Below are 11,432 nucleotides of genomic sequence, written 5' to 3'. Positions count from 1 at the left end.
AGACGGTTCAGAAGATGATGAGGAATGAGCCCTTTTCTGCCAAACAATGCATATATATATATGAGAATTAGTAGCGAACGACTCGAATATCCTATACCTACACTCTCGTATAATATTCTATAAACCTATATACATATATAACCTATTTGGGCTGTCCAAGGACTCTAAACCGTAGCTCTGATACTAAAACATGTCATGCCCCCAAACATTTACAAAAGACAATATACGAGTAATTATATTAGTTAACAAAAGGAAGTAAATACATTCAAATCCAAGATCTTACAGTTTAGAGTTTGGAACAGCCCAACACTATTAACTAATACAACCTGATTTCAATATCGAGTCCTCACACATAAAATCACTAACTACTTGAGCTCGAACATACGAATCGGCATCACAAGTCTTACGCGCTGTCTGCTTGAATCTAACCATATCTACTAGCTGTAATATCTGGGTAAGCAAGTAGTGAGCCAAAAGCTCAGCAAGTGCTATAATATACATAAACAAGAATAAAACATTAAAAATGGAATTGAAAGATTTAACAATATAGTATAAAGAGATAAACTTTCAGGGTGATGGCATCTTTTCTTGTAATAAAACCATTCAAAACCTTTTCCTTATCAAAAACCATTTTGTGACGCTACGGATTACAGCCGGTGATCAGTCGTGAAGTAATCCCGAACCTCGCTGGGTTCTAGAATATTAATGGGATCTCTAGGAAACTTTTAAGCCTACAAATTAAGAGCGGAAATGACTTGCATCTTAGTCCAGATCCACTATCTAAAGAAAATATTTGTCCCCCTTTGGGACTGGAAATCCAAATTTTAACTTTTATTTTAAAAAATGATGCCAAGTGACGATTAATTTCTTAAACAGTGAGCATCTTATTAAAGGTTCTAGATCAATTTTGAAGCACAGGGAATAGGTCCACTATGACGGCCTCAACTCCGTGGTTAGGAGTTTGACGTCATTAACAACAACCATAAGATAAACAATTAAATAATAGAATATAACTATGACCCATTTACCAAGATCTTTTCCAGGTTTAAGTATAATTTAGGTTACAACTAATTACAACACCAACTTACACAAGCCATTCTGGCACCACTAACTTAATACATCAACTCAATAGACTATCTTTAGTCCAACACAACTACCTCAGAGGAGCCTGGATCCAACCTCAACGCTTAGGTCCTTCGCTTGGAACCTCACTGCGCTTGTCGACTGATCACTAGGTTATCCTAGCTCGATATCGATTCTTGGGTCCTTCAACTAGAACCTATAGAGCTGAAATACCCTACGTTAGACGTTTAGGTATGCTTGACATATCCTCAATACCAATCCTACCCAAATGATAACAATCCCGACTCGTACTTATATGTACTATTATAATACAATAACTCACCCAACAGTCAGGGTTCACGTTCTCGAGAAATCGGTTTGGTGTTCATTTTCAGAAAATACGTATACTCGTCATTTTACGAAATTAGGGTTACTGGATTTTGACAGAACATTCACCACAACATACAATCAGGTTTCGCACAAAATATATGTATATACTTATTTATACTCGCTCGACGTTCCGATAATTATAGGGTATGTCCCGCATTTTCGAATTTAATTTCCAAAAATTCGGGCAGCACCTCCTCTGTTTATCGGCCTACCCGTCGAATAACTCGACATCAACAATCACAACAAGTCCCAACCTCATCACAATGTCAATTCCACAATCTCATAACTATTTTCGTACAATTCCCAAAACACAATTTATTTTCTAAAACATTTTGTTTATTTATACAATTTAAGACTCAGAACAACGTCATCACCGTCCACCGCCCGCTCGTAACCAGTCATCGCGGTACGACGTCAAAATTTTCGGGGTACCTGATAATTCGGATTCCAACCAAAAATTTCGCCGATTAATTACTGAAATTTTTCCCGTATAAATTCATTTTTATCACGAATATTACTCAAAATTCCCTGCAATACAGAAATTACAATTAAAATTCTTCACAGTCCAAATCGCAGCACACAAGCGACCCAACAAAGCCCAACAACAAAAAAAAACCAACTGCAAATCCAGGCCACAGGGAAGGCCCAATAACAGAGCCCAACTGCAAGCCCAACACGGAAACCCGAAACCAAGCCCAAACCAAACACAGCCGCACACTACACAGCCGCACACGCGCCATCGCGTGCCACACACAAACACACACACACATAATCGAACACACACACACACAGTTATGCACACATAATTACACAGAGCACACACATATATACAAATATATATATACATGCATACCAACTGAACAACACAGAACCAAGCCAACCAGAAAACAGGGGCAGCTCACCGGAGAAATAGCCGAAAAATGAGAGGAACACGAGCGAAGTCTAGGGAAGCAAAAACGGAAGGGAGAAAATAAGATAACCGAGAGAGAAAGTGAGAGATTGGAAGAGAGAGACACGAGAGAGATGAAGAGAAGAGAACAGGAGAGATCGAGGCCGAAGAGAAAATGGGGGGGTTTGTTTATTTTTTTTTCAAATCAACCTCCTGCTAATACGTATCACTTGAGGATGATACGTATCAAAATAAAATTCTGACACTTGTCCCGTAATACCAAACAGTCTGAATTTTCGTCTCATTTTCGCAAATAAAAGTACCGAGGTGCAAAAAAATGATTTCAGAAAATTATGAGAATAATCTCAAAATATCATAAATATCCAGAAGTTTACAAAAACATCAATTTCGAAATTTTAAAAATAATTTTTAAGGCGGACTTTAAACCCGTTTTTTAACAAATAACGAAACGACGCGCGGGTGAAACGAATCCCGAAAATTTCCAAAATAATTTTTAAATTCTCAGAATAATACGAACTTAATAAAATATGAGTTTCATAATTTTTGAAGATATCGGGAATTAAATACAGATTTTACGAATATATACAATAAGAAAATCACTCAGGGCTGAATAATTAATGAAATGTTGATTTCTAAATTTTATAAAATCCCATAAATAATTATTGTAATTATAAAACCATAAAAACAATTTTAGAGACATTCCAAATATTTATGCAAGTAAATTTGCATTAAATTCATTTTTAAAAGTGAAAACAATTCAACACAACTCCATAATTAATTACACGAACAACCCGGTACCTCATAAATCACACATATATAATAATAAAATAACACCGAGCTGAAAAAAGCTATATATATATTTATTTAATAATTCCATAATTACGCATTTAAATAATATAGAAATACACGAGTCGTTATATCCTTCCTCCCTTAAAAAGATTTTGTCCTCAAAATATGATCTAACTAAATAAGTGAGGATATTTGTCAAGCATATCTGACTCTGACTCTTACGAAGATCCTTCTGCTCAGGCATTCTTCCAAAACATACTCACTATAGGAATAAACTTATTCATGAGGTCTCGCTTCCTATGATCTAGTATCTAGATTTGGTCATACACCTTGCTTTAATTAAATAAAGAATACCTTACCTTGCCACAAAGACCCAAAACACACTAGGAGTGTGCTGCCACTATGACAACAATGCTAACTCGTAGAAAACTTATTTACTTTTCTTAATATCTCACACAATCCTGAAATTCTAGGGCTTAGCTTACTTTTATGCTCAAATCTTACTATTCCTATTTAAGACAAAACTTCTAGCGATATCAATGTTTCAACTTTTATCTCTTATCCTTCCGACACGAATCCGCATTCGCCCTTTGTATACCATGAGTTACTTCTAACCTTCCCTAAATCAATATTCCGTACTCATAATCTAATGAACTGATTCAGGATCTAACAATTCTTATAACTTTTTAATCAATTTAAACTGAGAATGAATTTCATACCTAGGTTTCTTTTCATCTTTGATTGTTCAAACTTCAACCCTCATTCTTTCCGATTCTTTTGTTAACTCCTCAGAAATCTCAATTACATTTACTGGTCTTGCTGGAGTGATCATTAATAGGAACTCATAATTCATACCTCGGAATCTTAACATACAGCTGCTCCCTTTTCAACCATCATGGGGAAATTCTTGGGCGTTCTATATGGATTCCCTAAAGTATAAATAGATGAGGATATTAGCAATAATTATAATTACACTTATATAAGTACCCTGATACACTTTGTTCAATGAACCTTTAAGTGCGACTGGTGTATTTGTTAGTCTGAATAATATCTTCAGAACTCATAATGTATATACTTCATTCCAGACACCATCTTTAGTATGACCTCATGCTTACCTTTAACTGTCAGTAGCCTGATCTTAGGTCTTCCTCCAAGACCCAACACATTCTTTGAATTGAATCATATAGATCATCAATCCTATATAGGGATTACTTATTTCTTTTCATCGACTTCTCCAACTTCTGATAATTACCACGTAACATCACACATCCATTCTTCTTTTTTATAAACCACATCAGTTCACAACACAGATTACGCCTTGTCTTATTAGTCCTTTATCTCACAATCCTGAAGTTTCCCTTAATCGATTACTTGATTCATATTGGGTCATCCGATACGGGCTTTTTACACCAGCCCGACTCTGTACAATAATTAATGAGAGATTATATCTTATACTCCAAGGTTATTCGGGTAAGTCATTCGATAAAACCTTTGGGACTTCACTTATTATCTGGATTTCTTCCAACTTGGGTACTTCCTTCTTAATATTCCCTACATGCGCTAGTTACGCCTTATCTTCTTGCTTATGCCCTTGAATACTTACCCTAATATTAGCTTCCGTAGATATTATTATTTGCTTCTTCTTCTAGTAAACAATCATTGCCCTGGTTCCTTATCAGGGTCTTGAGCAGCTGAACTCTTAATCATATTACAAGTCTTAGCCTTGGATGTACTGGACGTCAAACCTTTTGATGCACTACCTCCCATGCTATTTCAGAAAGCACTTCTACAGTTCTTGGCAACATGCCCCACCTTGCCACAGTTGTAACAGACGACTGCTGGATTTTCCACCTTATATTCTGACGCATAATGTCCCTTCTGACTACACCTAAAACATTCAGTATTTGCCTTACACCTTCCGCCATGCCTCTTACCGCATTACTTACATTCCGATATAGGTGACTTAACCGACTTGGCTTGATTAGAGCTGGCCGAGGTGTTACTAATCATGTTTAAAGAAATAATTTTCCTTCTAAATTCTTTACTCTTACTCCTTCCACCCTTTTTCTGAGACTTCTGGATGGATCCTTCTTGACCTGTTACTTCTTCCATATCATCTGTCTTTCGCTTCTTATCTTCTCTTTCTCTAGCGGCTAAATTCTGATCAAATTCAATTACTAAGGCGGCCTGAACTATGGAAGGATACGTCTAGAGTTGCAATGCCACCACTCCACTACTAATTTCAGGATTCAATCCTTGTTGAAATCTTCTTGCCTTCTGAGCTTCAGAGTGCACATAGTTTGGTACAAACCTAGCCAACTCTGTGAACTTAGCCTCATACTCAGCTACACTTCTTTCACCCTGCTTTAGTTTTAAGAACTCAATCTCCATTTGATTCCGTACGTAATCTAGGAAATATTTTTCCAAAAATAACTCAGTAAACCTAGCCCATGGAACAGGGCCTTCTCCTTCTAACGCTCTGGTTGACTCCCACCAGTAATTTGCTTCATTATTTAAAAAGTAGCTCGCATAATCAGTCTTAAGATTCTCACTTACTTGAACAAGATTAAAAGATTTCTCCATCTCTTTTAACCATGTTCCAGCAGCTACTGGATTAGGTTCACCTTTAAATTCAGGAGGGTTAACATTCTGAAAAGATTTGAAACTAGCACTTTGGTTCCCTCCTTGCTGTTGCTGCGGCAATAGTAGTTGCTGCTGCTGAACCTGTTGGATTAACTGCAACTGTTGTTGCTGCTGCTGGTGCAACAAATCTAGAATTTTATTTACAGTTGGATCCTCCGCAACACTACTACTATTTTCTTTAGACTGGGTAGCTTTCTTAGGTGACATCTTCCTGAAATATATAAATGAGTTTATTCAAAACAGAACAAAATTATTTGACAAAAGGTATCACCGTTTAAACGGTGCACCTGTATCAGGAAAATGTTGCCCAATCACAGTACCCAGGTCTTTAATATCGGGGTCCATTTATAAAAGAAATCTAGATTAACAACACCAATAATCACAACAACAATGACAGTAGCAGAATCAACAACAGTTCAGGAAGACTAAAATACAAAGAAACTAAACACCGTTGCACAACTCCTCAACATAATAGCAACTGACTAACTCCCCGTCACTACTCAATTACCATACCCACTTTAATATACTACAAAACTTAGATGGCTATATTAACCACCAATTACATTGAACAAACTGATAGATCAAGTCAATTTAAGAAATGCTGGGCTCTTCTAGGCACCAAATCCAAATTTCAACCAATCATTCCTCCAAGGATGATTTCTTATCACCCACAAGCGATCCATCAACCACTGATTTACTTTTTCCGAAGCTATAATTCCATCAATGGATCCTGAACTCTTGCGGTTACCATTATTCTTAAATGACACTCTTATATAGAGCTTTTATTCTTCCCAATAATCAAATATTATTTGCTTCCAGTAACAGGGACCATCGAATCACAAAAATTCATTATCATAAATATCATATAAAATTTCAAAATCAAGAGAATCGAATAAGAAAGAAGTGAAGAAGATGTAGGTATGACTGAGAGCAACCATACAAGTACATAAGATGGCCAGTCTTAGTACCACACAACTTACAACACATAATTCGGTGGCATCCCACCAGACCCTTTTGTCACACAGACAAATGGTCAACTCATATGCATTGTTGCCCCAATGAACCGATAGAATATCCGAGAAAAGAAACAATATTTAGATAAAGATTTACAAATAAGGAGGGAGAAAATCTGATTTATAATTAAACCAACAGAACCCTAAGTGGTTTACTCCGAGTTCTCAACTTTCTCACAGGATAGGTAAGCAACTTATAGGATAAGAAACAATGACTATGGAAACAAAATGTGTTTCAAGGAAGAAGTATAAGGGTTCACAGATACCACCTCCCGTTCGGATCCACATTCACCATAAAACTTGGCCGTCATAGTGGCCACTGACTATTATCATACTATCCGAACTTACCAAGGTCACACAATTGGGCCAATAACATTCCTTGACATAGAAAAGGTGATATTTAGAAATAACATTGGCGTCTTCTCAGCTAACACAACAAGGGCCCGCTCAACGCTGAATCCTCACAATCAGACTCATTTTCTCAAGGGAAAAACTAGAAATCTCTATCGAACATTACTAATAATACATATGCGAAAGAAACGTACTCTAGGTTAGGGCAGTTCAGTCAATCCTCAATAAACGTCAGGGTTACACTTCTGAAACCCTTAACTAAACTCATAGACTTGCTCCTCTGATTGAGTTGCTGACTCACATCTATATATAAACCTTCCTATACTCTTTTGACTCTACTCCTAACCTAAATCAGTGACTCAAACCTGTTGCTCTGATACCAACTGTGACGACCTCAACACCGGGGTCAGGAGTTGACATCATCAATAACAACCATAAGATAAATAATTCAATAATAGAATATAACTATGACCCCTTTACCAAGATCTTTTCCAGGTTTAAGTATAATTTAGGTTATAAATAATTACAACACCAACTTACACAAGCCATTCTGGCACCACTAACTTAATACAGCAACTCAATAGACCATCTTTGGTCCAACACAACTACCTTAGAGGAGCCTGACATGGAAGGAACTGGAACTTTGCCCTGACTATCGCGAAAGAAACTCCTAGGCATCTCTAATATAAATATAAAACAGTCTGCAAGGGTGAGCAATTAATTGATCAGCAATACCTCTATGTGAATAACAATTAGAACAATTTATGATAAAACAATGATAGGAACATAAATTATAGCTCGTGTACAAAAGCAAAGTAAACATTCATAAACTGGATATTCAAAACTAGCATGTCCGAAAAACAAAAATATTAGTCGTGTGCTGTGTATAATTACCAGAATCAAAGCTTAGCATGCTATTTCATTTTCAAATCATCTGTCTCATCAAGTTGATTTGTTAATCAATTCAAAACAGAATCAATCAAATCTATTGGACATTCAACGGGTGAAGATAGCTGATCAGTCTACCCTCACCGGACAGCGACTAACGGCCATCCAGAATAAAGAATGTGTTCCGGAACTTGGGAAAAGAGTAGCTAGGATTTCCCCCCAATGCTGGACTAATCGGTTAAACAGATGGCCCAACCCAATTAGCCACTTACGCCTACTCAATTCCAATAGATCAACTGAATTCCCTTTTTGCCTCATTTCAAAGTTCCACGACATAGGTGGATCAAATTATTCTCTTTATCCAGTTTCCAAAATCATTATCACCTATCTCTTTTTAAAATTATTCTATCACAACACACTATTCAAAACTTCTTTTCATTTAAATCATGCTTAGAGATAGGTGCTTTTAGAAGTTACTTTTCCCCAAAAATATTTTAAAAACAACATTTTTAAATACAGGGGATACGTAACTTAAAACATTTCTGTTCCATTATGAGAATAAAACACTAGCTATTCACATATACTAAACCATAAAATAATGGTCAGGGGTACTTGTCTTGCAGAGCTTTACGACTATCACTGACTGATTTTTAATGGACTCAGACGTTCGGGCTTTATCACTTAGTTAGCAGACTATCCTGGATCCGACCTCAACGCTCAGGTCCTTCGCTTGGAACCTTGCTGTGCTTGTCGACTGATCACTAGGTTATCCTAGCTCGATATCAATTCTTGAGTCCTTCAACTAGAACCTACAGAGCCGAAATACCCTACGTTAGACGTCTGGGTATGCTTGACATATCCTCAATACCAATCCTACCCAAACGATAACAATCCCGACTCGTACTTATATGTACTATTATAATACAATAACACACCCAACAGTCAGGGTTCATATTCTCGAGAAATCGGTTTGGTGTTCGTTTTAAGAAAATACATATACTCGTCATTTTACGAAATTAGGGTTACTGGATTTTGACAGAACATTCAACACAACATACAATCAGGTTTCGCATAAAATATATGTATAGACTTATTTATTCTCGCTCGACGTTCCGTTAATTACATGGTATGTCCCGCATTTTTAATTTCTAAAAATTCGGGCAGCACCTCCTCTGTTTATCGGCCTACCCGTCGAACAACTCGACATCAACAATCATAACAAGTCACAACCTCATCACAATGTCAATTCCACAATCTCATAACTATTTTCGTACAATTCCCAAAATACAATTTATTTTCTAAAACATTTTGTTTATTTATATAATTTAAGACTCAGAACAACGTCATCAGCGTCCACCGCCCACTCGTAACCAGTCATCGCGGTACGACGGAAAAATTTTCGGGGTACCCGATAATTCGGATTCCAACGAAAAATTTCGCCGATTAATTACTGAAATTTTTCCCGTATAAATTCATTTTTATCACGAATATTACTCAAAATTCCCTGCAATACAGAAATTACAATTAAAATTCTGCACAGTCCAAATCACAACACACAAGCAGCCCAACAAGGCCCAACAACAAAAAAACCAACTGCACATCCAGGCCACAGGGAAGGCCCAATTATATAGCCCAATTGCAAGCCCTGCACAGAAACCCAAAACCAAGCCCAAACCAGACACATCCCACACTGCACAGCCACACACGCGCCACCGCGTGCCACACACACACACAATTGAACACACATACAGACAGATATGCATACACAATTACACAGAGCACACACATATATATAAATATATATACATGCATACCAACTGAACAACACAGAACCATGCCAACCAGAAAATAGGGGGGACTCACCGGAGAAATAACCAGAAAATGAGAGGAAGACGAGCGAAGTCCAGGAAGCAAAAACGGAAGGGAGAAACTAAGAGAACCGAAAGACAAAGTGAGAGATTGGAAGAGAGAGACACGAGAGAGATGAAGAGAGGAGAGTAGTAGAGATCGAGGCCGTAGAGAAAACAGGGGTGGTTTTTGTTTATTTTTTTCCAATCAACCTCCTGCTAACACGTATCACTTGAGGAGGATACGTGTTAAAATAAAATTATGACACGTGTCCCGTAATACCGAACAGTCTGAATTTTCGGCTCATTTTCGTAAATAAAAGTACCGAGGTGCAAAAAAAATGATTTCAGAAAATTACGAGAATAATATTAAAATGTCATAAATATCCTGAAGTTTACAAAAACATCAATTTTGAAATTTTAAAATTATATTTTAAGGCGCACTTTATACCCGCTTTTTAACAAATAACGAAACGATGCGCGGGTGAAACGATTCCCGAAAATTTCCAAAATAATTTTAAAATCCTCAGAATAATACGAACTTAATAAAATATAAGTTTCATATTTTTTAAAGAATTCGGGAATTAAATACAGATTTTACGAATAAATACAATCAGAAAATCACTCAGGGCTGAATAATTAATGAAATATTGATTTCTAAATTTTATAAAATCCTATAATTATTGTAATTATAAAACCATAAAAAAAATTTAGAGACATTCCAAATATTTATGCAAATAAATTTGCATTAAATTCATTTTTAAAAGTGAAAATAATTCAACACAACTCCATAATTAATTACACGAACAACCCGGTACCCCATAAATCAAACATACATAATAATAAAACAACACTGAGCTGACAAAAGCTATACATATATATATATATATATTATTTAATAATCCATAATTATGCATATTAATAATACAGAAATACACGAGTCTTTATATCCACTAAATTTCAAGGCCATGATCAACTAGACTATACTTTATCAAGGGAATTGCAAGTTTTCTATTCACAAGGAATTTGACAATGAGATTTAGTAGGGTTATCAGATAGTATGAAGGAACTAAGTCAAACTAGGTTCAAAGTAATGGTTCCAGATAAGACATAGGTATTGAAATATAAAGAAGGTGAGCATCAGTTCAAAGTATAACAGGGTATCATGTTTTAGGAGTAAGAATAGGGTTATCAAGCAATCATGAACGACTTTTAAGGGATAGCTGACTTTTAGGTATCAAGATAAGGTTACTGAGTATAACTTGCACAGGGTTCCATATCACAATTACTTGGTATATTAGCATGGTACGACTTTTGAATTACTTGCATAGAAATCTCCAAGCAAAGTTGAACTGCTTGCAATAGATACTTGAGGGTTCATGGCATTTGCATATAATACAAAAGATAGATTTGAAGCCACTTGGATCATATATATCAAGGTGAATTAGAATAGTCGCATCATATATAAAAGTTGGGCTAACACTATCTTGCAGTATAAACAAAAAGGTAGGTTGAAACACTTGCCTTGAGAAAGGCTTG

Source organism: Apium graveolens, chromosome 4 (assembly GCF_009905375.1).
Source record: "Apium graveolens cultivar Ventura chromosome 4, ASM990537v1, whole genome shotgun sequence".
NCBI lineage: Eukaryota > Viridiplantae > Streptophyta > Magnoliopsida > Apiales > Apiaceae > Apium > Apium graveolens.
The sequence above is the reverse complement of the archived record's forward strand: the minus strand, read 5'-3'. Positions refer to the sequence as shown.